This window comes from Mauremys mutica, chromosome 1, assembly GCF_020497125.1.
Source record: "Mauremys mutica isolate MM-2020 ecotype Southern chromosome 1, ASM2049712v1, whole genome shotgun sequence".
Taxonomy (NCBI): Eukaryota; Metazoa; Chordata; order Testudines; family Geoemydidae; genus Mauremys; species Mauremys mutica.
In genome coordinates, this window is record NC_059072.1 from 129,800,724 (window position 1) to 129,825,868 (window position 25,145).

The window sequence follows — 25,145 nt, forward strand, 5'->3', positions numbered from 1 at the left end:
CAGGAAAAGGAATTCAAATTTTCCCGGGGCTTTTCCTGTGTGGCTGGTCAGAACATCGAAGCTCGGACTGCTGTCCAGAGCGTCAGAGTGGTGCACTGTGGGATAGCTCCCGGAGCTACTAAGTTCGATTTGCATCCACACCTAGCCTAATTCGACATAGCCATGTCGAATTTAGCGCTACTCCCCTCGTCGGGGAGGAGTACAGAATTCGAACTAAAGAGCCCTCTATGTCAAATTAAATGGCTTCCTGGTGTGGACGGGTGCGCGGTTAATTCGATTTAATGCTGCTAAATTCGAATTAAAGTCCTATTGTAGACCAGGCCTAAGTCACACTTGAGTAATTTGCATAGTTAAGTCTGTTTCAGTTGACACAAAGTTGTGTAATGTTTTAGACATAGGGTAACATTTTCAAAAGTGCTTGAGTGCCTTAGCAACCCATATCCTATTGCTGTCAATAAGAATTAGGCTCCAGAATGCCTAAGTCCCATCTGAAAATGGGAGCTAGGCTCCTAAGTAACATAGGTGTTTTTGAAAATATCACCCAGAGCCTAAAAGAATTAGAAATGTGCAGCCAGGCCAGCCTGTCAGCTCTGCGAGGCTTGGCTGGCACAATAACACGGTGAGAGAAGTGTAAGACATGTTCCCGTACTGTAGGAGGGGAGGCTGGTGTGATTCTACCTTCTGAAGGAATATTGGGCTGATGCCTCAGCAGGTTTGTAAGGAGGAGCTGCTGGAGGAGCTGTGTTTCAGATGAGATGCAGAATCAAAGGTCCAGAGTGTTTTATGGGCCTTAAAATGCTTCTGGCAGTTTTGAGAAGCATAGTGGTGTTCACCACTGCAGCCCTGAGTGCCTGTGCAGCACTTAATAGGCGGCTGCGCGGCTGCACAGCTTAGAGGGAACTTAGGTTCCCAGTAGCCTGTGTTGCTGAGGAGATGCACTGGGTTGTTCTGTACTAGTTAGCATTTCTTAAGTGTCAAGACTTCATACCCAGGTATATCGCATTGTTTTAATCCAGCCAAGAGGTGACAGACATGCATAACTGAGGCCAAGGCTTTGTCATCCAGGAAGAGTTTCTTAGCCAACTGAAGATGGTGGAAAGCATCACTCACAGATGCTGCTATGTGAGAGCTCAGTGTCAGCCAGGAATCAGTATTCCTAGACTATGGACTGAATTGACTAATTGTGGTGTGTCTCTTCAACCAACAGCAACTGCACCCTGGCCACAAGCTCTGCAAAATACTTTCCTCTGACCACCAGCATCTCCTCTGTCTTGCTTGGGTTCAGCTTCATCTAAAAGCTGATCTCATCCAAGCACTGTACCATCCTGGTAGCAGTGGTGCGGTCATATGTGATGAAGGATAGGTACAGCTGTATATCTGCATATAGCTGGCACTTGCATCCATGCCATCTGATCACTTCACCTAGTGGCTTCATGTAGATCAGGGGTCTCAAACATGAGTTATTTCCTGTGGCCCGCCATAGGCACCGACTCCACTGGCAGTCAAGCTTCCCTCCCCCCCCCTCGAGCGCACCACATCCCCACTCCTCCGCCTACCTCCCAGCGCTTCCCACTGCCAAACACTGTAGGACTTTCCAAGAGGGAAGGGGGAGGAGCAGGGACGCGGTGCGCTCAGGGGAGGAGGCAGAGAAGAGGCAGGGCCAGGGTGGGGATTTGGGGAAGGGGTTGGAATGGGAGTGGGGCAGGGTTGAGGCCTCATGGACTAGACAAGCAATCTGAGGTATGAAGTTCAGCGTGTATGATTCTTTGCTGTGAGTAGTTGGGAAGAATGTTTAAAAGTGGCAACTTAGTTTGTATGAATAGTTACTTTAAAATGTTCCTGCCATTACAGTTATATTGATAGACTGTTAGTGTAGATAATCAGTGTTACTGACCACATAAGGAATAGTTACAGGTGTTTATATTTTATTAAACCCCCTTTTCGCATTACAGTTTTTAAAAAGTTAATACATTGACTTTTAATAGCGTACTATATTACTCTTCATTTTTTTCATTTTTGATTATATTTTTGTATCATTGTATGAAGAGGTTTCCGTGATGCGGCCCTCAGGCCAATGTGCTAGTCCTCATGTGGCCCTCGTGATGATTTGAGTTTGAGATCCCTGATGTAGATATTGAAAAGGACCAGAGAGAGAATTGATCCTTGTGGAACTCCAAGAAAGCAGTCTAGATGCAATTTCCTATCATGACTTGTTGGAAGCATCCTTCCAGGAAGGATTCAAACCATTTTAGTGCATTACCCTGGATCCCTGCCACCTCTCTCAGGTGAGACAGCAGAATCTCATGGTCAGCAGTGTCAAATGCTATAGAGAGGTCCAGCAGGATGAGAATGTCCTCTATTCATTGACAGGAGGAGATCATCCATCAGAGCTACGAAAGGGTTTTGGTTCCATGTCCTTGAATCCAGACTGCTGGCTTCCAGGCCATTCCACAACATAAATGATGCATCAGCATTAGTTCTTCTCCAAGTGCAGGAGAGGAACATACAAGCCATAATTTGTGTACCAATTGGCTAAGTTTATAGAGAGCTTTGGGGTGCTTCCAGGTGAAAGGGTTTGAGCATTGGCCTGCTAATCCCAGGGTTGTGAGTTCAATCCTTGAGGGGGCCAGTTAGTTGGGGATTGGTCCTGCTTTGAGCAGAGGGTTGGACTAGATGATCTCCTGAGGTCCCTTCCAACCATGATATTCTATGAAAGATGCTCTGTACTGTAAATGTAAGTTGCTATTCAGGGGTGTGCTTCTGAACCTGAGGTAGGGGGATGAGCAGATAATCCTGTATATGGAAGATAATTGCACATCTTCTCACTCATTGCCCTCCAGTGACTTCATTTATCTGCTCATTCTAACTGGCAACAAAAGACACAGAAAAAGCAGTAGGCTCCCCATAGTACAGTATGAGGGTGGTCTCTTGCTTCAGAAACCACATTCCTTGTTCTGTTGTGTGCATAAGGAATTGCAGCATTCCTTATAACTGTATCTCTGGACTGTGAGAAAGGGTACCCTCATTTGGTACCCCAGTTCTAGGTCATACCCTGGGGATCCCATCACACTCACAGTGACCTCTCTGCTTGAGTTTTTTCTATCTGTAAAATGGGCAAGTTTTATTATTCCCTTCCATGATGGTAAGGGCATGGAAAGGATAAATTAGTTGATGTCTATATACCGGTATGTCACGTTTTGAACAGACAAAGTGTTATGTAAATTCCAAGGACTTGTCTACACTTAAAATGCTACACCAGCATAGCAGCACTGCTGTAGTGCTTCAGTGTAGACACTACCTACACTGACAGTAGGGGGTTTCCCATCAGCGTAGGTAATCCACCTCCCCAAGAGACGATAGCTAGGTCAACAGAATTCTTCTACAGAGACTTAGGTTGTCTTAACTACATTGCTTGTGGATGTGGATTTTTCACATCCCTGACCAACATAGTTAAATCAACCTAAGACCAGACCTAAGTGTTACTCAGTTCTGAGTTTTAAGTCACATTTTTCAAACTTGTTATCTAACATTAGGCATTTAAATAAGTGACCTGAGTTTGAGGGGCTGGACACTTACAGCTCCCACCCAAATTTGTCCAACATTTTTTTCATTAGTGTATCAGTCAAGGCTCCCAGAAATCACAAAATCCTTGGCCAAGATTCAGGGCTAGTCTTAGGGAAAGTGGCGCCCTGGGTGAAATTGTATTTTGGTTCCCCCAGATCCCCACTGCCTCGCTGGGCTTCCCACCCACCCTACCCCCTCCCATCACCCTGGCCCCTGCTGCCTCCCCTGGTTTCCCACCCACACCCCGCATCACCCCTGGACCCCGCTGCCTCCCTTGATCCCCCCCCAGCCATCCCCCAATCACCCCTGGCTCCCACTGCCTCCCCTCCCATCCCTCCTATAACTCCTGGCCCCTGTTGCCTCCCCCCCTTGCCTGAGCTCCCTTACGTGGCCTCAGACCCAGGCCCACCCCATTCATTGCCTCTTGACCATGGCACCCCTTCACCATGGCACCTGGGTGGTTGCCCACCCATAAGGCCGGCCCGGCCAAGATTCCTACTCCCCAAGGTTGCTGTGAACTGCTGCTGAGCAATCCTTACAATGACTGCCCTGATAGTATCTAACACGTGGCTTTTCAAAGGGCTGTGAAATACCTTGAGGTATTCTGAAGAAAGCTTGTATTGTGTCTCCCAGGGTCTGTCCACAGGCAAAACTCCACCTGCCTGAGATGCCAAAATGAGACACAACTCACCTTGAAGACATTCAGACTAGGGCTAGTCAGAAACTTTCCAATTAAAATGCCTATTTGTTGAGCCTGAAAAATTTTGCCCAAAACATCTGGGTTGGATGAACATTCAGTGAATCCAAGGCAGGTATCCCCCAGAGCCCAGCGTGGATTCCTGATGAACTGCTGGGCATCCCAGTGTTTCTAAGGTCCACAGCCCAGGGGCAGAGACCCACTAGGAGATTGCCCGAGGACTGGGGAACCCAGTGATTCTAGTGTCAGTGGCTCGGGGCAGTCTGCCATGCCAGGGCTTCCAGAGTTTCCAGGCTCCCTGTTATGGGTCGGGAGCTTGAGAGCCCCAACTCTAACGGGGGCTTGGTTTCTGGATCCACAGGAGGGAGCCTGGAAGCCCTGAGAATCCTGACTTGAGCTGGGGCTTTCAGGGCGTCCAGGCTCACTGTCATGGACAAAGGAGTCTGGAGCTCTTGGCGGCTCCCAGGGTCTGCAACTCTGAGGCAGCCCCACCATGCATACTGCCAAGGATACCAGGGCTTCCAGGCTCCAGGCCTGCCCAGGAGTCAAAGCCCTGGTGTCCCAACCCTGAATCGGTCTGCAGGGAGCTGCTGAGTGGAATTCTCTGGTTGCTGGGTCACTCTCTAACTTTTCATCCGAGGTCTCAAAGTCCTTTAAAAACACTAGTTATTTGCCACCAGATAGATCATTTCACCCCCAGCAAATGCAGCCATCTCTACAAGGAAACACAGCCGCTAACAGCACCAGTGAACTCCATGCAACAATTTTAGGACAAAGTGAAGATGAGTAGCATACCCATTGAAACAGCTGAAAGGCTAAGGTAAGGGGAAGATAATTACCTGAGTTGTAATTTGACCAACTTTGTCCTTATGACAAGTGCCACGGGGAGCTTCAATAACTGCAAATGGGCAGAGTTAGAGCTGGTTAAACAATGGAAAAATTCTTCACAAATTCTCTGGCAGGGAGAAAAAATGTGAGTTGCTTTGACTCTGGTTCAACCAACCAATGGGCTGGGAGGAAAATAGCTAGTTGTGAATACTGTTTGAAGAGCGTCTCACTGGTTATGTGAAAAAAGGGATGGTGATCATCAGACTTGCAGCAGGACCAGGCTTCCTAGCGCCAGCCTAAGACTCTGATTCAGTGCTGTCTAAGAGGGAAAAGAGCATCCTACTGAGTTACCTTGCTGCAGCACCCGGGTATATTTCCTGGCCATTCTGCATTCTGCTCAACCCTGCTTAGTCTGGGAGCACTGGAGTGAGAGCAGTATGTCCCGTGGGTAGGGCTTCAGGCTGGATGACAGGAGCGGAACTTTCTCCTGCTGTATGACCTTGAATAAGGTACTTCACCTCACTCTCTGTTCCCCTCTCCTGCTCTTTGCCTGTCTTGTCTATTTAGGCTGTAAAATTCTGGGGGCAGGGACTGCCTGTTATGTGTTTGGGTAGCACAAGAGGGCTTTGATCGTGGTGGGGATGTCTGGGCACAATTGCAATACCGATAAATAATAATGGCAGGATAACAGCACAAGAGGGATCGTCAGTCGCATCTAAATGAAACTGATGTTTACAGTGGGCCTTAATGCATTTCCAGCTATGTTACTGTGCATGGGGCCCACGCAACATGTATCTTATTACTTAAAAATCCTTTATTTCGAAACCGTTTTCTAGGCAGAACGTATCAGGCACTAGGAGAAATGTTTTCATGAGCAACCCATTGCTTATCTGCCCTATTGTCACAAAAATTGATAGAGTAGGAACCCAGCACCTGGAACTGAGCTTGGATGTGCACAGCCAGGAGCTCCACCTCATGCACAGTTGAAGAAATGCAATGGAAGATCCCTTTCGGGATCAATGCAGCTGTGGTCCAATGTGAGCCATTAACAACCTGCTGTTTTTTCTGCTGGGCTAGAGAAAGGGAAAAACAAAGTCAAATGGTTAGCTAAAGAGAAAAGGAGGTCAATTTAAAATGAGAGCTGGTGATAATGAACAGCTGAGTGATGTGATTGAAGGGGAGAGGGCATCTATTTTTAAACCAGAAAGTTGTATGTTTTATCTCTCTCTCCTTGCCTCAATCTATTACTCTTCTTTTGAGATTGCAAGCTCTTCCAGGCAGGGACTGCGTGTGGGCAGTGCTGAGTACGTGGTAGGTGTTACTGGAATACAAAGAGTTGATATTCAAGCTCTCTGTAGCCCGAGGGCTGCCGACAGATTGCCTCAATGTCAGATTCAGGACACTGCAGTTCCCAGGAAATAAATTGTTTCCATGCATTTAATAACAGTGCTTTGAATTTCTCATGTTTTTTTTAAATCCAAATCAGACTGGAATACAGTGGATGTATGAAACAGGAGAAGTTGTTTTTAAAGGAAAATAGCAGTGTGTAGTTCAGGGGTAGGCAACCTCTGGCACGTGTGCCGATTTTCAGTGGCACTCACACTGCCTGGGTCCTGGCCACTGGTCCGGGGAGATCTGCATTTTAATTTAATTTTAAATGAAGCTTCTTAAACATTTAAAAACCTTATTTACTTTACATACAACAATAGTTTAGTTATATATTATAGATTTACAGAATGAGACCTTCTAAAAATGTTAACATGTATTACCGGCACGTGAAACCTTAAATTAGAGTGAATAAATGAAGACTCGGCACAGCACTTCTGAAAGGTTGCTGACCCCACTCTAGTTAGACCTTAACTAGATAGATATTTACTAAACAAAAAAAATATAAAAGGCATTTTCACAGCAGCTTTCCAAAATGCTTTCCAACGTTTCAGTATCTGCATCCAGCAAAGGGGGCTATTGTGTGTGTCTCACTTGTCTGCCATTTTAAAGATACAGCACTGCATGTTCCAGCAAGAAGCCCAGGGTCGCTTGAATTTGACTGGAAAGTTCAGGCCCCGTCAGAAAGCACTGGATGCACTTTTTAAAAAATAATGGAATTTACCTTTAAACAGTTTTGAAATTCATTGGGGGAAAACTCAAATAGCTTTCAGAGTAGCAGCAAGGCACTGAATTTAGCCATATGGAGTGGAAATCCATCAACTTCATGAAAAAACTCACATAGCTTTGACCACCTCTGTGAATAGAGAAAAGGTCTGAATTCTGCATTGCCTTACACCTGTTGAACACCACATAAGCAATTTTGAGGGAACCACTAGGGGTAACACTTTCAAAAGCACCTAACTGACTTATGAGCCAAGTTCCATTTTCAAAAGTGACTTAGGAGTTTGTCCTTTTTGAAAATGGGACTTAGGCTCACAAATTACTTGGACATTTGTGAAAATTTTACCCTAAGTCACTGAGCTAGCATTGAGTTGTCATTACCAGAGTTTTGCCAAAGAATGGAGTCTCTAGTAAGACTGTGCACTTACCCATACACAGCTCTTGGCTAGGTAATACAAATGTAAATTATTATTTAAACAGAAGAATAGTGTATAAAGTAATGAGGCACAGCATGTTTTAGTACATAGTGCACAGGACTGGGAGCAGAGCAGGGCAAAATTCAGACTTTCTGTCCTATGAGGAATTCTGATATTTCAACATTCGTTTTTATCCCCAATCAGAAAGAAACATTGAAATATTTAAATTTTTCATGGAAAAAAATTGGATCAAAATGAAACATTTCAACATTCCTGAAACAGACATGTTTTGTCCCCATTGGAACACATTGCCTTATGGTAGTTGTAGTTCAGGAGCCTGATGTCCCCATTCTCCTGTATAGGCCAGTCTCCCTGTTCTGACTACATCTCCCATGATGAAAGAATGAGGGGCAGAACTACAAATCCCATGAGGCAATGTGCTATAATAGGCAATCAAGATGGGTGAGGTGGTATCTTTTATTGGACCCGCTTCTTTAGTTGAAAGAGACGAGCTTTTGAACTGAAGACGACCTTGTCTCTCTCATATCCTGGGACCAAGACTGGCTAGAACAACTCTGAAAACATATAATAAATAGGATAGGTTCCTGGGTTAGTGTTTATGTTGTATGGTGTGCGGTTGCTGGTGAGTATTTGCTTCAGGTTGGGAGGCTGTCTATAAGCGAGGACTGGCCTGTCTCCCAAGATCTGTGAGAGTGAGGGATCATCTTTAAGGATAGGTTGTAAATCTTTGATGATGCGCTGGAGAGGTTTTAGTTGGGGGCTGTAGGTGATGGCTAGTGGTGTTCTGTTATTTTCTTTTTTAGGCCTGTCCTGTAGTAGGTGGCTTCTGGGTACTCTTCTGGCTCTGTCAATCTGTTTTTTCACTTCAGCAGGTGGGTATTGTAGGTTTAAGAATGCTTGATAGAGATCTTGTAGGTGTTTATCTCTGTCTGAGGGATTGGAGCAAATACGGTTGTATCTTAGAGCTTGGCTGTAGACAATGGATCGTGTGGTGTGTCCGGGATGGAAGCTGGAGGCATGTAAGTATGTATAGCGGTTAGTGGGTTTCCGGTATAGGGTGGTATTTATGTGACCATCGTTTATTAGTACAGTAGTGTCTAGGAAATGGACCGCTTGTGTGGATTGGTCTAGGCTGAGGTTGATGGTGGGATGGAAATTGTTAAAATCACGGTGGAATTCCTCGAGGGCTTCTTTTCCATGAGAATTCCACCGTGATTTTAACAATTTCCATCCCACCATCAACCTCAGCCTAGACCAATCCACACAAGCGCACACCATACAACATAAACACTAACCCAGGAACCTATCCTTGCAACAAAGCCCGATGCCAGCTCTGTCCACATATCCATTCAAGTGACACCATCATAGGACCTAATCACATCAGACACGCCATCAGGGGCTCATACACCTGCACATCTACCAACGTGATATATGCCATCATATGCCAGCAATGCCCCTCTGCCATGTACATTGGCCAAACCGGACAGTCTCTACGCAAAAGAATAAATGGACACAAATCTGACATCAGGAATCATAACATTAAAAAACCAGTGGGAGAACACTTCAACCTCTCTAACCACTCAGTGACAGACTTGAAGGTGGCAATTTTGCAACAAAAAAACTTCAAAAACAGACTCCAAAGAGAAACTGCTGAACTTGAATTAATATGCAAACTAGATACTATTAACTGTGGCCTAAACAAAGACTGGGAATGGTTGGGTCATTACACCAATTGAATCTATTTCCCTATGTTAAGTTCTCCTCACACCTTCTATGGGCCATCTTAATTATCACTTAAAAAAGTTTTTTTTCCTCCTGCTGACGATAGCTCATCTCAATTGATTAGACTCTGCCTGTTGGTATGCATACTTCCACCTTTTCATGTTCTCTGTATGTATAAATATCCCCTGTCTGTGTGTTCCATTCTATGCATCCGAAGAAGTGAGCTTCAGCTCACGAAAGCTCATGCTAAAATAAACTTGTTAAATAATAAATAGGGTAATGCAGTTTAATGTTGAGATGATTTGAAATGAAACATTTCAGGTCAGTTCAATGAAACAAAATATTCTAATTTGGTTTTCCTAATGGAAAATAGAAAAATTTCCAGCAAAATTAAAATTTTCCCACTGAAAACTGTCATTATGTGGTAATTACACTTTGCATTGGAATGATTTTCCCGACCAGCTCTCAGTCAGAGCAAGGCATTACAACAGTGCTCGCTGCTATGTTTATCTATGTACAGTGTCAGTAGATGGCACTCCAGAGTAGTTAGCACTGCTCCTGGCTTTTATAAGACCCATAAAACCTGTTGTTGTGCACTGCAAATGACTTCCCTTGCACAGTTCTTTACATCTGTGGTAACACAACGAATCCCTAGTTTCTGATCCTTGTTCTACCACTAACAACTTCTGTGCCTCAGTTTTCCCAGCTCTAAAATGTAGATTATAAAGTTTCTGTTGAGAAGAAGAGGACATTAGGTTTCACTCCTGCAAGTTAGTCTGCACAGGTGGCGAGCACAAGAGTCCTCACACTGGGAGTAACTTGCAGGAGTGAGGCCTTCATGCTGCTTTGAAGATTTAAGGTTTTATATAGGTGCTAAGTCTTATAATTAATTGAATAAGAAATGCCAAAGAACCAGGAAGAATGGAAATCCATCTCAAAAGGAAAAGCCCTGATGCACTCAGATGTTAGGCCTTAACTTAAATGGAAAAAGCAACTTTTATTGTCCACCTAAAAAACAACAACTCTATGGGAATAATGCCCAAAGGAATGCAGAGAATAGAAATCCCAAAGTTTCACAGCCATGCTCCTTTCTCATTTAGTACAAATTGACAATCAAGTTTGAATATTTTAATGATGTAGTCTGCCATTTGTGGCATGCATTTAGGCTTCCACCCTCTATTCACTGCACAAAGAGCAACAGGTCAGCTCATTCTTGAAGCAGCATCTTTGGTCTGAAGATTAGTATTTTTCTCTTATTAAAATATGCTACAATAAAGCCCGTCTGCAGAAATCCAAACCAAAGTCGGTATTGTCGCCAACCCATACATATACAATAACCATCACAGACTGGAACTGTACTGCATCCATCTCTGATCGCCTTGATTCGTATGAAGAACAGGAGTACTTGCGGAAATAGACTAACACGGCTGCTACTCTGAAACTTGATTCATATGGTTTCATTCAGCTTGTGGTCTCCAATTCTATAATCCCATTTTATAACATTTTGCCTTTACAGCCATCAACTACAATGAGTCAAGTGCATAAGAATGTCTTTTTATTATTACTCATCTCTCCTACCCAATGACTGTACAAAAAGTTCAATTAAAAAAAAGATATCTCGGTTTGTGCCATTGTTCTAACAGAAGGAAGTAAAATATTATGCACAAAATGAGAGTATACAAAAGGAAAACAGGGATGCTGATGCCATGAGCACCTAAAGCAATCTAGGGAGCATAGGAAAAAGCTTTGCTATGGGTGAGAGATTTATCATTTATTTAGGCAGAGAGCAAATAACATGCACAACACATGCTGTCTGAAAACTGGCAAGAGTAGGACTCGGACTCAGTGTAGATCGGTGTTGCTCAGCAAAATGAAAAGCCTCTGTGGGCAGAGGGACCAGCACAAGTCCTATACATCAAGTAAGCCCTTGGTGCTATTCTTTCTTGCACCAACCTCATGCTTTCCCGCTACATAATTGAATTTCAGCCCTCAGTATAGCTGCACCAAAGGAAAACCTTAAAATAGACAAGGAAAGCTGGGATTTGCATGGATGGTGTTTATCACTGCATGAAATTGGGATCAGCTCCACTGGTACTAGGGTTGCCAACTTTCTAATCACACAAAACCGAACACTCTTGCCCCACCCTTGCCCCACCCCTTTCCTGAGGTCCCACCTCCCCACTCACTCCATCCCTCCTTCTCTCGCTCTCCCCCACGCTCTCCCCCACCCTCCATCCCTCCTTCTCTCACTCTCCCCCACTTTCACCAGGCTGGGGCAAGGGGTTGGGGTGTGGGCTCCGGGAGGGAGTTTGTGTGTGGGAGAGAGCTCAGGGCTGGGGTTGGGGTACAGGAGGGGGTGAGGGGTGTGGGTTCCAACTGGGTGGTGCTTACCTCAGGAGACTCCTGGAAGCAGCCAGCCTGTCCGGCTCCCAAGACTGTGAGGGGCCAGGGGCTCTGTGTGCTCCACCTGCCGGCAGGCACTGCCCCCACAACTCCCATTGGCCATGCTTCCCTTAAACCCACTGTACCGCCAGCTGGACTTTTAGTGGCCCCATTAGTGGTGCTGACCGGAGGTGCCAGGGTCCCTTTTCGACCAGGAATTCCAGTTGAAAACCAGACACCGGGCCACTCTAACTGGTACCCACTGCAGCTTCCCCTAACGCCACTAAGGCATTGCACTGGTGCAGCTACGCCAGTGGCTAAAATCAGGGCTAACTCCAAGGGTGCTGACATCAGGTTTTGGCAGATGTAGGGCTTTATCCTGTGCCACAGCAGCTTTGTGGTTGGCTCTGGTGGCCCCAGGGTAAAGCAGGAAATGACTTTCAAAAGGCAGTTATTTGTGCTCGGAAGCTCATGCCTGTATTTCATTAGTGACCTGAGGTCTTGAACAGTTTTTTAAAGAAAATACTTTTTCAATTTCTTAAAAATAAAAGCCATCTCACCAGGCCTCTGGAGAATCGCCCTGCTTAGAGGGATCCGGGGATGGGGGAGTGATTCCCAACTAATAGAACAACCCCTTGGGGCAAAGGACAGCTGGTGTCAGACATCCGTCCTGATACAGATTGTCTGAGGAACAGGGGGAGCCCAAAGGTGTCTTAAAGCCACTTTTGCCTCACCACTCCTAAGCTGTGCTGCAGCCCAGGACCTGGTCCAAAGATAATGATGTACAGAGCTGACCCCCTACACACGCCTCACCCCCCACCCCAAAAAGCCAAAAAATTAAGTTTTGGGGTTGATTTGTTTGTTTGTTTGTTGTATTCTCTCCCCACCACCACCACCACTACCCTGCGTGCAGTAAAATGAATAATGCCCAGGATGACTTTTTCCCTTTTTTCCCCCTCTTTCTTTCTTCCCCCTTCTCGCACTCTGTAACTTTTGAAAAGTTGAGGGAATTTTGAAAAGTTAGAGTGACAAAGTTAGAGCTTAATTTTTCCATATGTCCCTCTGTAATTTTTTCAGAAGTGGAGAAGTTTTGAAAAGTTACAGAGTAGAAAAAGGAAAAGAGAGAAGACAAAACAGTAGAGCCTCTCTCTAACCCCAGATATCATTCAATGGCCAAAAATGGGAGGGGGTGGGGGAGAAAGGGATGCCAAAAACTTGAATTTGTGAAAAAATTGCAGTTTTGAAAACCTAAATGAAAATTTCATTTAGAAACCAAATGAAAAATGTCAGATGAGGCAGAAGTCAGGAACAGAACCTAAACTCGGTCTCATCCATGCTCCCACCCACTTACACATCACTTCTTCCTGACCTGTGCAGGAATGTGTATTTGTAATCAGGCTGTGTCAGTTAAACTTTAACTAAACATGTCTGCTATTTTTCTGTCCCTCCAAAGCTAATGCCACCACCCTGCCTTGCCCCCACTCCACACACCTAAGAAAAGCCAAGTAGAGTCATTGTGATCACTGGTATAAAATATTCTCTCTCCTCTGTGTTGCTCACATCTATAAAATTGCAATATTTCTTGATGTTCTACTGACTGTCTGATCAGTTTCATTCTTTCCCAATGGCTGACTGAACCAAATCTCATTCTTGTCTTATGAGTTTGGTTGTCATGGGGATATGGCTATACTGGTTAATTTATGTAAGCTATTTATGAAGGGAGAGGCTTGTATTTTTAATACGAAACTTTCGGTTGTCCATCTGTCTGCTCATCAGACCTGGAACCAGAAAACATGAGTAGGAAGTGATGAACTAGTAACAATTACATAACCGATACCCTCAGAAGCAGGGTCTGCAGTATACTGGTATTAGAGCCATCTGCCCACCAGGTGTCACAGCTGATCCAAATCTATTACTGCTCTGTTTCTATCAAATTGTAAAACTAAGGTCTGGTCCAGCCTAGGGTGTTTTGTTTTGTGCCATGGTTGTATGGTTGATATGTGATTTTTGTTTTTGGTTTGTTTGATGGGTGTTTTGGTTTTTGCTACATTAACTACACAGGTAGAGTGGTATAGTTAAAGCAGCAAAACAAACCAAAAAAAAAAACAAAATAAACAAAGCTAGTGTGGATACAGCTATACTTCTATAAGTTACCTTTAACTTCGTCCACACTAGGACGTTATGCTAGTATAACTATTTCAATGAAGATATCACCGCCCTAACCAGAATCGTTCTACCTGTACAACTTTTCTATTGTCCTCAGACAAAGGTTTTTGTGTCTTTAATTGTATAGAACGAACCATTTTTTAAGTAAAATTATTTTCGCGACATGATTTCATTTCAACCTAAGCAGGACTTCACTATAACTGAACCAGCATCTTGCATATTGCAACGCTTTGAAACAACCTGCCACTGTTTTATGAGCTCACTATCAACTGAGTTTCGTTATGAGTTCACCAGGTGTGGCTTTAACTGAATTTTTCTTAGGCAAACATTTCACTTAGGTGAAGGAATTATACAGACTTTGATCCTCTGCTAGCTGCTGGAAAAGCCATCCCGACATCACCCCGACCAAGGACCCTAGACAGATTTCTTCCCCACCTTAAGCTGTCCAAGCATCTGAATAACCCCTGACCAAGGAGAAACCCCCCCTCTCACCTAACAACCTCCATGTGCTACAGCCCAGCCAGTGCTCCCAAGCCTCGCCCTGGACGAAGGAGGAGACTTATCTAATACCCTTTGTTATACAAGAGGCACCTGCACCCAAACTCCCCCAAGCCACCACAGAAAACCCACCTTGTGTATGACATGTATATATATAAAAACACAACAACAGAATATTTTCAGGCCTTTTTTTAATGGCAACAGAAACCACTGTTTTTATACAAGTAAACATTCCCTTGCAGTCCTAGCAAATCAAGGTAAGGCACCAAGAGAAACACAAACTGAACAGAGCTACCCTCTGTTACACCAGCTGCTCCCTTTTAAAGATTTGTGGGTGAGGCAGCCTCAGGAGTTCTTTGGCTGGCTGAGCTGAAGACACAGGATACATTTAAGAACCGGGCAGCTCCAGCTGGAGCAAAGCAGTCAGCTCAGGTAAAAGGCAAACAGAAAATGCAAGAAACCCAACAGGTATACACCAAGGTAAAGTGCAGGAGGGAAAGTAGCTACCTGGCATGACAGACGCAAGATGGAACATCCATGGGCGCCAAGTTATATGGGCTCCTGGGGCTTTAGCCCCAGGAATATTCACAGACAGGGGCTCTGCTCCAGCAATATTTGGAGCTAGGTTTCTCCCCTGCTCTGCGCTGCCGGCAGCCCAGAGCCCTTTAAATCCCAGCCGCGGCCGGGAGTCAGAGGGCTCTGGGCTGCCCGCTGCGGCGGGGAGCTCAGAGCCTTTTAAATCCCGGCCGCGGCTGGGATTTAAAAGGCTCTGGGCTCCCCGCCGCAGCGGGCAGCCCAGAGCCCTCTGATTCCCGGCCGCGGCTGGGATTTAAAAGGCTCTGAGCTCCCTGCCGCAGCGGGCAGCCCAGAGCCCTCTGATTCCCGGCCGCGGCTGGGATTTAAAAGGCTCTGAGCTCCCTGCCGCAGCGGGCAGCCCAGAGCCCTCTGATTCCCGGCCGCGGCTGGGATTTAAAAGGCTCTGAGCTCCCTGCCGCAGCAGACAGCCCAGAGCCCTCTGATTCCCGGCCTTGGCTTGGATTTAAAAGGCTCTGGGCTCCCCGCGGTTGCAGGCAGCCCAGAGCCCTTTAAATCCCTGCTGCGGCTGGGATTTAAAAGGCTTTGGGCTCCCCGCTGCAGCGGGCAGCCCAGAGCCCTCTGATTCCCGGCCGCGGCTGGGATTTAAAGGGCTCTGGGCTCCCCGCAGTTGCAGGCAGCCCAGAGCCCTCTGACTCCCAGCCGGGGCTGGGATTTAAAGGGCTCTGGGATCCCCTCAGCTGCCAGCAGCCCAGAGCCCTTTGAATCCCAGCCCCTGTCCGCTGATTGCCCCCTCCCCAGACCCCTGCCGCAACTGCCCCCCAGAACCTCCACCCCCTATCTAAGCACCACTGGTTCCTTGTTCCTCCCGAGACCCCTGCCCCTAACTTCCCCTTGGGACCTCAGCCCCATCTAAGCCTCCCTTCTCCTTGTCCCCAACTGCCCCCTCCTGAGACCCCACCCAACTTCCCCCCCAGGACCGCACCCCCTACCTGTCCCCTGATAAACCTCCTAGACTCCCATGCCTATCCAATTGCTGCCCCTCCCCTGACTGCCCCTCCGAACCTCTGCCCCATCCAACCCCCCCTGCTCCTTGTCCCTTGACTGCCCCCCGGAACTCCCTACCTCTTCACCAACCCCCAAACCGCTTACTGTGGCACTCAGACCAGCGTGTCTGGCTCCGTGCAACTCCAGACAGTTGCTGCCATCCTCCCCCATGGAGCCCACAGCCCTCTCCCACCCCCAGCACCTGCCTTCCAGATTTGAACACCTCAAAATTCAGGAGTGCTCAAGCTCGGGTTTGGGCAGCTTTTACTTCATTTCTCCCAAATCAGTTTCCCCTGCAAGGTGCCAACTGAAGGTGTTGGAGAACAGAGAGATCGGGTAGCCTCTAATGCCTGGAAAAGAGACAAAGGCCGGAGGAGGGAGTGTCAGTGCCTGTGTGGACTTCTGGGAAGTGCACGGTGTGGAAGGGGATGCTGTGATGCTTTGGAACAACTCCATACAAAGCCAGTCAGGACTCTAGGGGAGCCTCCTCTCTCGGAGCATACTGTCTCCAGGGCAAGAAGCTTACACCTTCCTGGGTCTGACCTCGGAGCATTCAGCATGCCCTTCCACGTCATGCACTTTCCAAAGTGAGTCTGCCCAGGCTGGTCCTGGGGCAACCAGAGGTCCCTGCACCCCAACTCCGCAGTCAGATGTGACTCTCAGCCAGACAGTAAAACAGAAGGTTTATTAGATGACGGGAACACAGTTTAAACAGAGCTTGTTGATACAGAAAACAGAACCCCTCTGTCAGGTCCATCTTGGGGGGTGGGGAGCCCAGAACCAAGTTCTGGGTCTCTCCCCATTTCCCCAGCCAGCTCCAAACTGACACTCCCTCTGGCCTCTGTGTCTCTTCCGGACAGGGAGGCCACCTGATCTCTTTGTCCCCAACGCCTTCAGTTGGCATCTTGCAGGGGAAACTGAGGCACCCACACAGTATTCAGAGAAAATATTAAGAACATTCCCACTTCATCACAACAGGTGCAACAAAATATAATACTGTATATTGAAGTAGGCAAGTGCTGCTTCTGACTTTCCACTTTTAATTGACCCTTGTAATCTTGTGGCACTGACGCGTTGTAGCTTCATTTTATATCGGCTTACAGGGAGAGAGCGGGGGGGCACCACCATTTTGGGCCCCACCAAAAATTATACAAACCTGCCACCTATGGGAACATCTACAAAGAACTTAGTCTGATTTCAATCTGAGGAATAAGAACTTAGGGAGAGAGAACGTGGACAAGAAATTCAAAGTGAGTCTGTTATAAGTGTGTGTTGCAGGAGAGGAGGGGAGAGATTCAGTTTTATTGTTAAGAGCAATATGGAAAAGCTCAAATTCTTAGACTGAAGAAAAAACACCCCACTGTGAAGTGCTCATATTACAGTGATGAGGGGCATTTTAAGTATTTTAGATAAATCCCATGTAATTATGGCAACATATGATCCAATAAGCAAAGGCTGGCCCTGAGACCGATGTAGTCAACAGGTTATAATAGCCACAGCATATGGAATGTTTTGCTAGTGCAGCTTACTAAACACGTTGGCACATGAATGTTCTTGTCTTGCGGTGGTATAAAGTGTGATTTAAGAGATCACAGGGTTAAAAAAATGGTGAGTTTTGTTTCTTAGGGAAGCAGGTTAATGAAGGGGTTAGAGGAGCAGAAGTCAGGAAAAGTAGGTTCTATTCTCAGATCTGTCGCTGAGGCCAGACCTGTCCTAAAAAAAAAAAATTAGGTCAGTTTAACTATGTCAGTCAGGTGTGTGAAAAATCCACACCCCTGAGCAGTGTTGTTAAGTCAACCTAAGTCCCTGTGTACACAGCGCTTCTGCTACCACCTCTCAGAGAAATGGATTACCCATGGCAATGGAAGAACTCCTCCCGTCAGCGTAGGTAGTGTCTACACTGAGGCCCTACAGCGGCACTGCTGCAGCTGTGGTGTTTTAAGTGTAGACAAGCTCTGACTTACTTTGTGACCTTAGTCAAATCACCTATCCTCTGTGCCTTAGTTTCCCTATATGTAAAATATCTACAATACATATTGTGCAACCCACTTAATGAATGTTTGTAAAGGGCTTTGAGATATTTGACTGGAAGGTGCTATTCAGTATAAATGCAAAGCAGCATTTTGAAATGTACTTCCATTTAGCTCCCAACAGCTATTTTATTCCCTCGAAACATGTGAAATGAGTTGGTGGGGTTCATAGTCCAGTCTCTATTACCCAAGACACCACCTCACAAAAATCCACCCTCACAACTGGCTTCCTTATGACTGTCTCAAAGGGTTGTCAACTCTTCCTGAAGTTATTCTGGGAGATTTCCCGCCCCCCCCCAACATATGTCGTTTTCTTAAAATATCCTATTAAAATCTCCCAGATTGCTTTCAATAGTCACTGGGGGATCAATGTTAATTCCAGGAGACTCCATGGCAATCCTGGAGGGTTGGCAACCTTACAGTCTCAGCTGAGACATTCAGTCTGCAGTCTCTTACTCCCAAAAGCAGCCTCCCCTCCCCCATCAGAACTGAGGCACAAAAGCTGCAGGAAAAGCTTGTACTGCCACTGTTCCTGTCCTGTGGATAAACGCAGGACTTCATTCTCCTTGGCTGTCAAGCTAGCACCTTTCACAAGCACTAGGCCCACATCTACTCTACAACAGAGTAAGGGGGCCCAGTTACAACACAGCAGATCCCTGACCTGATGATAACCACAGTTAAACATTTCTGTGTCCAGGGGACCTAACCACTTCTGAGAACTGGGTTAGAACTTTGGGCTGAGCGCTATAGCAGCAGCGTAGACCACTAGGCCTGTAGAGAAATATGGTGTGTCACTGTTAAGAGTGATTAATCAATATCTTCTGTGGCCTTTGAATAAATGCAAGTGAGAAAGAAAAAAATTATTTCATTTTTCTTAGTTTGTAGGAATATCCCCAGAATTATTATGAAAAGAAAAGTACTTTATCAAAATGGTGGTGCAATCTGACCTACATTGATGAGACATGGCCATTGAATCAGATAAGTGTTTCATCTGGAGAAGAGTGCAAATGTTTGCCCCAAAGCACAGTAGCTGCCACAGACTTTTTGCTTCCCTATTTTAAGGGAAGTCACATGGGCACCATCAGCCCCACCCTTTAGCTGCTGTTAATATAGATTGGCAAGTTTCTACAGTCCCTCTGATAAGGAAGTGAAGGACACTCTCTAAGGTGCAGCTCTGCCCTTATTTGAAGCACATAAGCAAATGTTTTAACAAAAGGCTGAAATTTTAAAATGAAAATATTACCCCCTTTTCTTTGAAGGAAAGCCAGGAAGATTACAAGACTCAACTGGTTTTAACGGAAAAGAAATAGTGACTGGAAAAACATAAGGAAGTGCTCAGCTCAAGAGACTTTAAGGCCTGTTGGTGCAACTTCAGTGGAAGGTAAAAACAAAGCTAAAATAATTTATGCTGATCTTTTTTTCCTCCTCCACTTGGTTTTCTGTTAGACTATGCTAGGCCACTGCTCTCTATTTGAACAATCAAGTGTTGTATATGTGAACTTCATTCATGTTTATAAATGTAACTGTTTATAATATATTAGTGAAACAGCTGTTCCATTTTGTTCTTTTAACTCAATACTTCAAAAAAATGATTGGGCTAGAAATGGAAAAAGCTGAAGGTCCCTTGGGATCTTTAGAACCAAAATATTCAGAGCTCTTACACAACTGGCTTACAAAACTTGTGAAAAGATTACTCAGTGTGCTTTAAAAGAAAGTTCTGTTTGTTCTCCTCTACAATCCATGCTGTGTTTACCTATTGTGTGTAGAACTTTAGTTCATGTAAATGGAAGATTCACCCAGAATGTGCATCTTTACCTCCTTGTTCTGTGAGACCAGCTCAGATCTCAAAGGCTACACAGGTTGCAGCTGGGTCAATAATTGCATGTGAGATTTCTCCATCTCTAACCAAAATAATCTTTTAAATCCCCTTAGTAGTAGTGGTGATTCATTCTTCTCTGAGTAATAATCACTAAACCAGGCCCCAGAATGGAATTAACGATCACTGTGAAGCTGAAGATTTGATGTATTGGCTGTGGCATAAATATGAACTCTTAGCCATTTGTGAGTGTATTGAAAGTCAATTTGTATGTTCTGTTTAAGCTGTCAGTCTCCTGTAGAGCCCCTGACCTTCCTATTACCTTCCCTTCAGCTCTGAGTACAGAAAGTTCCTCCTGGACAGCCATAAACTAGGCAGGGAATTTCTCTTCTGTGAGGAATATACAGTACCTGAAAGCATGGTGCTGTAGCCTGGATTTGTTGTATGTCAGTTTCTCCCCTGACTCATTGAAGAGCCAGTGGAGGTTTGCATAAGAATAGGAGTGTTTAACTTTAGTGTCCTGGTGAAATTCAACTTTTGTTAATTATAAATAACCCCTTCAGTTGGGGGTTAGATATGTCCTTAACTTCCTGGCCTAAAAAGCTGCTGTGTTCTATCCAGAAGCAACTGTGTGTCAGTAGTAGGGGAGGCTGATGCTTGCCAACCTCCATAGGGATGTTATAGCTGACTTAATGTTGGTTTGTAAACTGGGTTGAGATTCTTGGATGAAGGGTACTGTAAAAGCAATGCTTAGATACCACAGCGATGGGCGCACTAGGAATACACAGTGGCATTGCTTCCAGTCCTCCTTTACTGGCAGGACCAAGGTTGGCACGTTATGGGGGCTTTTAAGGTGGCAGGGGAGGGGCTTATAAGTGAGAAAGTGTTCTGAAAGAAGTCTAAGGGTACGTCTACACTACAGGATTATTCCGATTTTACATAAACCGGTTTAGTAAAACAGATTGTATAAAGTCGAGTGCACGCGGCCACACTAAGCACATTAATTTGGTGGTGTGCGTCCATGGTCCGAGGCTAGCATCGATTTCTGGAGCGTTGCACTGTGGGTAGCTATTCCGTAGCTATCCCATAGTTCCCGCAGTCTCCCTCTCCCCTTGGAATACTGGGTTGAGATCCCAGTGCCTGATGGGGCAAAAATCATTGTCGCGGGTGGTTCTGGGTAAATGTCGTCAGTCATTCCTTCCTCTGGGAAAGCAACGGCAGACAATCATTTTGCGCCCTTTTTCCCTGGATTGCCCTGGCAAACGCCATAGCATGGCAATCATGGAGCCTGTTTTGCCTTTTGTCACTGTCACCGTATGTGTACTGGATGCCGCTGACAGAGGCAATACAGCAGCACTACACAGCAGCAGTCATTTGCTTTTGCATGATAACAGAGACGGTTATCAATCGTTCTGTACCGTCTGCTGCCATTGTAAATTGGCAATGAGATGACGGTTACCAGTCCTTCTGTACTGTACTGTCTGCTGCTGTCATGGGTGCCCCTGGCTGAGGTCGGCCGGGGGCGCAAAAGACAAAAATGGGAATAACTCCCCAAGTCAATCCCTCCTTTATGGTATCTAAAAATAGAATCAGTCCTGCCTAGAATATGGGGCAAGTGTACTAGAGATCCAGTGTTTCAGAGAACCAGAGAGCACAGCCGCTCCGTGTCAGATCATGCAGGAATGATGAGCTGCATGCCATTCACAGGCGGTGCCCCTGCAACAACCCCACCTGTTGCTTCCCTCCTCCCCCAGCCTTCCTGGGCTACCGTTGCAGTGTCCCCACATTTGTGTGCTGAAGTAATAAAGAATGCAGGAATAAGAAACAGTGACTTGTTAGCGAAATGAAATGAGGGGAAGGCAGCCTCCAGCTGCTATGATAGTCCAGACAAGACATTAAGCAGTGTGGGGGAGAGGAGCCCAGCATCCCGCTGCTATGATAGTGCAGGCAGAAGAGAATCTTTTCTTTACACATGAAGGGCGGGGGCTGATGGAGCTCAGCCCCCAGTTGCTATGATGAAGACGGTTACCAGCCGTTCTGTACCATCTACCCAGGCGCCCCCGGCCGACCTCACCTGAGGCCAGCCAGAAGCACTCACGGGCTGATGATGAGGACAGATACCAGACCTTCTGCACTGTACCATCTGCCACCAGGCTGATGATGACGATGGATACCAGTCATATTGTACCATCTGCCACCAGGGAGTGGGGAAAAGGATGCTGTAGTTCACTGCCGCAGCATCGCGTCTACCAGCAGCATTCAGTAGACAGAGTGACATTTTAAAAAGTCAAGCGATGATTTTTTTCCCTTTTACTTCGGGGGGGGGGGCGCGTAAATTGACGAGCTATGCCCTGAACCACCCCGGACAATGTGTTTGACCCTACAGGCATTGGGAGCTCAGCCAAGAATGCAAATGCTTTTCGGAGACTGCAGGAACTGTGGGATAGCTTGAGTCCTCAGTCCCCCCTCCCTCCCTCCATGAGCGTCCATTTGATTCTTTGACTTTCCGTTATGCTTGTCATGCAGCAGTGTGCTGAGTCCCTGCTGTGGCCTCTGTCTGGAGATTTTTAAAAAATGCTTTGGAATTTCATCTTCTGTAATGAAGCTCTGATAGAACAGATTTGTCTGCCCATACAGCGATCACATCCGTACGGTCCATGCTGGAGCGCTTTTTGGATTTGGGACTGCATCGCCACCCGTGCTGATCGGAGCTCCACGCTGGGCAAACAGGAAATGGTATTCAAAAGTTCGTGGGGCTTTTCCCGTCTACCTGGCCACTGCATCCGAGTTCAGATTGCTGTCCAGAGCGGTCACAGTGGTGCACTGTGGGATACCGCCCGGAGGCCAATACTGTCGATTTGTGGCCACACTAACCCTAATCCGATATGGTAATACCGATATTAGCGCTACTCCTCTCGTTGGGGAGGAGTACAGAAACCGGTTTAAAGAGCCCTTTATATCGATATAAAGGGCCTCTTAGTGTGGACGGGTGTGGCATTAAATCGGTTTAACGCTCCTAAAATCAGTTTAAACGCGTAGTGTAGACCAGGCCAAAGAACTGGCCTCCCCTTTAAAAACAAAACAAAAACTCTGGTGCCCAGTTCTGCTTTCAGTCACATTAGACAGTGCATCTGCATGTAAACAGGGGCAGAACTGAAAGAAAAAAGCACATGTGAGCATGTGATAATTCAGTGAGAGAGGCTGTCATCTAGTCAGTTTTTCCTGCGCTGCCTTATGTTTGTTTGTTTTTCAAAACAGGTTTTACAGTAAATCATCCAAGCTTCTTGTATAACCCGAGAACTGAAGCAATAAGATACAGACTAGAAATCCAAGCTGGACTTTTAAATCTATTTTATGTCTGGGTAGGGACTGTCGATAACTCTGTGTACAGCACCTAGCACAACTGGGTCCCAAAGGGCTACTGTAATTGAGCTACATAAGGATAAAATAACCATCTTTCTCTGGAAAAACAAACAAACCCTTCATTCCCAAACAGACCTGTTCTGTCCTAAAGGACAGGCAGCACAGCACCATACTACCATAAAAGGAAAGGCAAATCAAAATATTTGTTATCCTATCCTGATACTTCCAGTGCAGCAACAGCGCAAGACTCAAAGCCCACACATCATTTCCACATCAAGAACGATGAGGAGAAGGTAGTCCTCCCGAGTAGTGTAGATCATTGCAGAACTAGGTCCATTCAAACAACATGGATTGTGTAATGGATGCTAGAGTGGATTATACTGTTCAGCTACAGTATGGATGGAAATGTGTAAAATACCAAACTCAGCCATACCTGGCACAGGATCTTGTGATGAACACATCTGGTGTGGCTATAAGCAAGCTCTGTGGCCAGTCCATATCTGCTACCGAGGAACATGACATAGAGGGGAGTAGTGAGAAGGAAAATGAAGGTGTGTGGTGGTTTTGTTTTTGTTTTTAAATTCTGAGTACAGCACTGGAGAGACTGATACTGGAATACTGTGTCCAGTTCTGGTGTCCACATTTTGAAAGCTATATTGAGAAACTGGAGAAGATACAGAGACAAGACGCACAAATTATTTGAGGGCTAGAAAAAAATGTGTTGGAGCGAGAGATTTAAAGAGCTTAATCTGTTAAGCTTTATCTAAAAGAGGATCAAGAGGTGACTTGTTTAAAGTGCACAAATATCTTCATGCAGAGAAAATATTGGGTAATAAAGAGCTATTAAATCTTGCAGAGAATGATATAACAAGAACCAATGGCACAAAGTTAACCAGAGCAATTAATTTTAAAAAGGCACAATTTTTTAAGAGTGAGGGTGATTGACCATTGGAACAAAACACCAATGGAAGTGGTGGATCTTCCATCTCTTGGTATCTTCAGATTAAGACTGGATGCCTTTCTGGAAAACATGTTAGCCAAACACACGTTATCGAGCTCAATACAGGGGGAACTAGGTTAAATCTATGGCCGGGGTTATGCAAGTGGTCAACACAGATGATTTAATGGTGCCTTCTGGCCTTAGAATCTATGAATTTCACCCATATTGTTGCCAAACTCAAACATACCAAAATAATTATAAATAACACACATTTTAGTCTGGGGGGGGAGTCTTTTGATGGGTGGGTTTTTTGTTTTTGTTTCTTTTTCCTTTGTCTTTCAGACTCTAGTATGCACTTGCTTCACACTTCCAAGCTTCTCTGTAATCGTGATGGCTAGAAACTTCTTTTACTTTTAAAAAAACAAAAAACAGCTGAGATTCACATGGGGCTTAAAACAATACCTACCCAATATCACTGGTTGGCAACATGTCAGCCAGTTCATGGGAAGCACCACAATGCCATGACACTTTTTCAGTAGAATAAAAGACAAGAGCTACGGGAAAATAAAGGAGGGAGGTAAACATTCTGTCAGCTCAGATGCCTGTGAACTCCAGAAACTTTGAAAACAAGGCCAGGCAGACAGAGAATGAGCCAATATCAGGTCTCTCCAAACCATCCTCAATACAAATGTTTCCTGTTTCCTCCAAGATACTTTAAATTTCAGCAAAGCCTAGAGAATAATATACTAGTTCTGGTTTCGGCTTCCTTCAGGGATTCCTGAGCATGAGTAAAGACAAATAAATACACACACTAAAAAGGCGTCTTTTCAGAAACTCTCATCTAAAAGCAGTTCCTGAGGAAATGAGCTCTCTCATGCAACAGGCCGGGTGAATCTCTGTTCAGAGCCCACCTGTGATGGAGTGACATGGTAAAGAAGAGGGAAGTATTCTGTAAACAACAATTCTAAACCACAAATTCAGACTTAAAACTTTTAGCTAAACAGTGTAATAA

The 25,145-nt window shown here is 45.5% G+C and overlaps 1 protein-coding gene across 4 annotated transcripts in view; it reads left to right on the plus strand.

Moving 5' to 3' along the window:
• BCL2L14 (BCL2 like 14) overlaps positions 1 to 25,145 on the plus strand; it is a 59,121-nt gene that overhangs the window by 13,133 nt on the left and 20,843 nt on the right. For 2 of the 4 annotated variants that reach the window (XM_045002196.1, XM_045002197.1), the window contains one exon: positions 19,274 to 19,395. The exons of 1 other annotated variant lie outside the window; for it this stretch is intronic. The gene's annotated coding sequence lies outside the window, so the exon portion shown is untranslated. Of the gene's footprint in view, positions 1 to 17,209; positions 17,235 to 19,273; positions 19,396 to 25,145 lie in introns of those variants that run through there. One more of the 4 variants, XM_045002198.1, reaches the window with a different exon arrangement.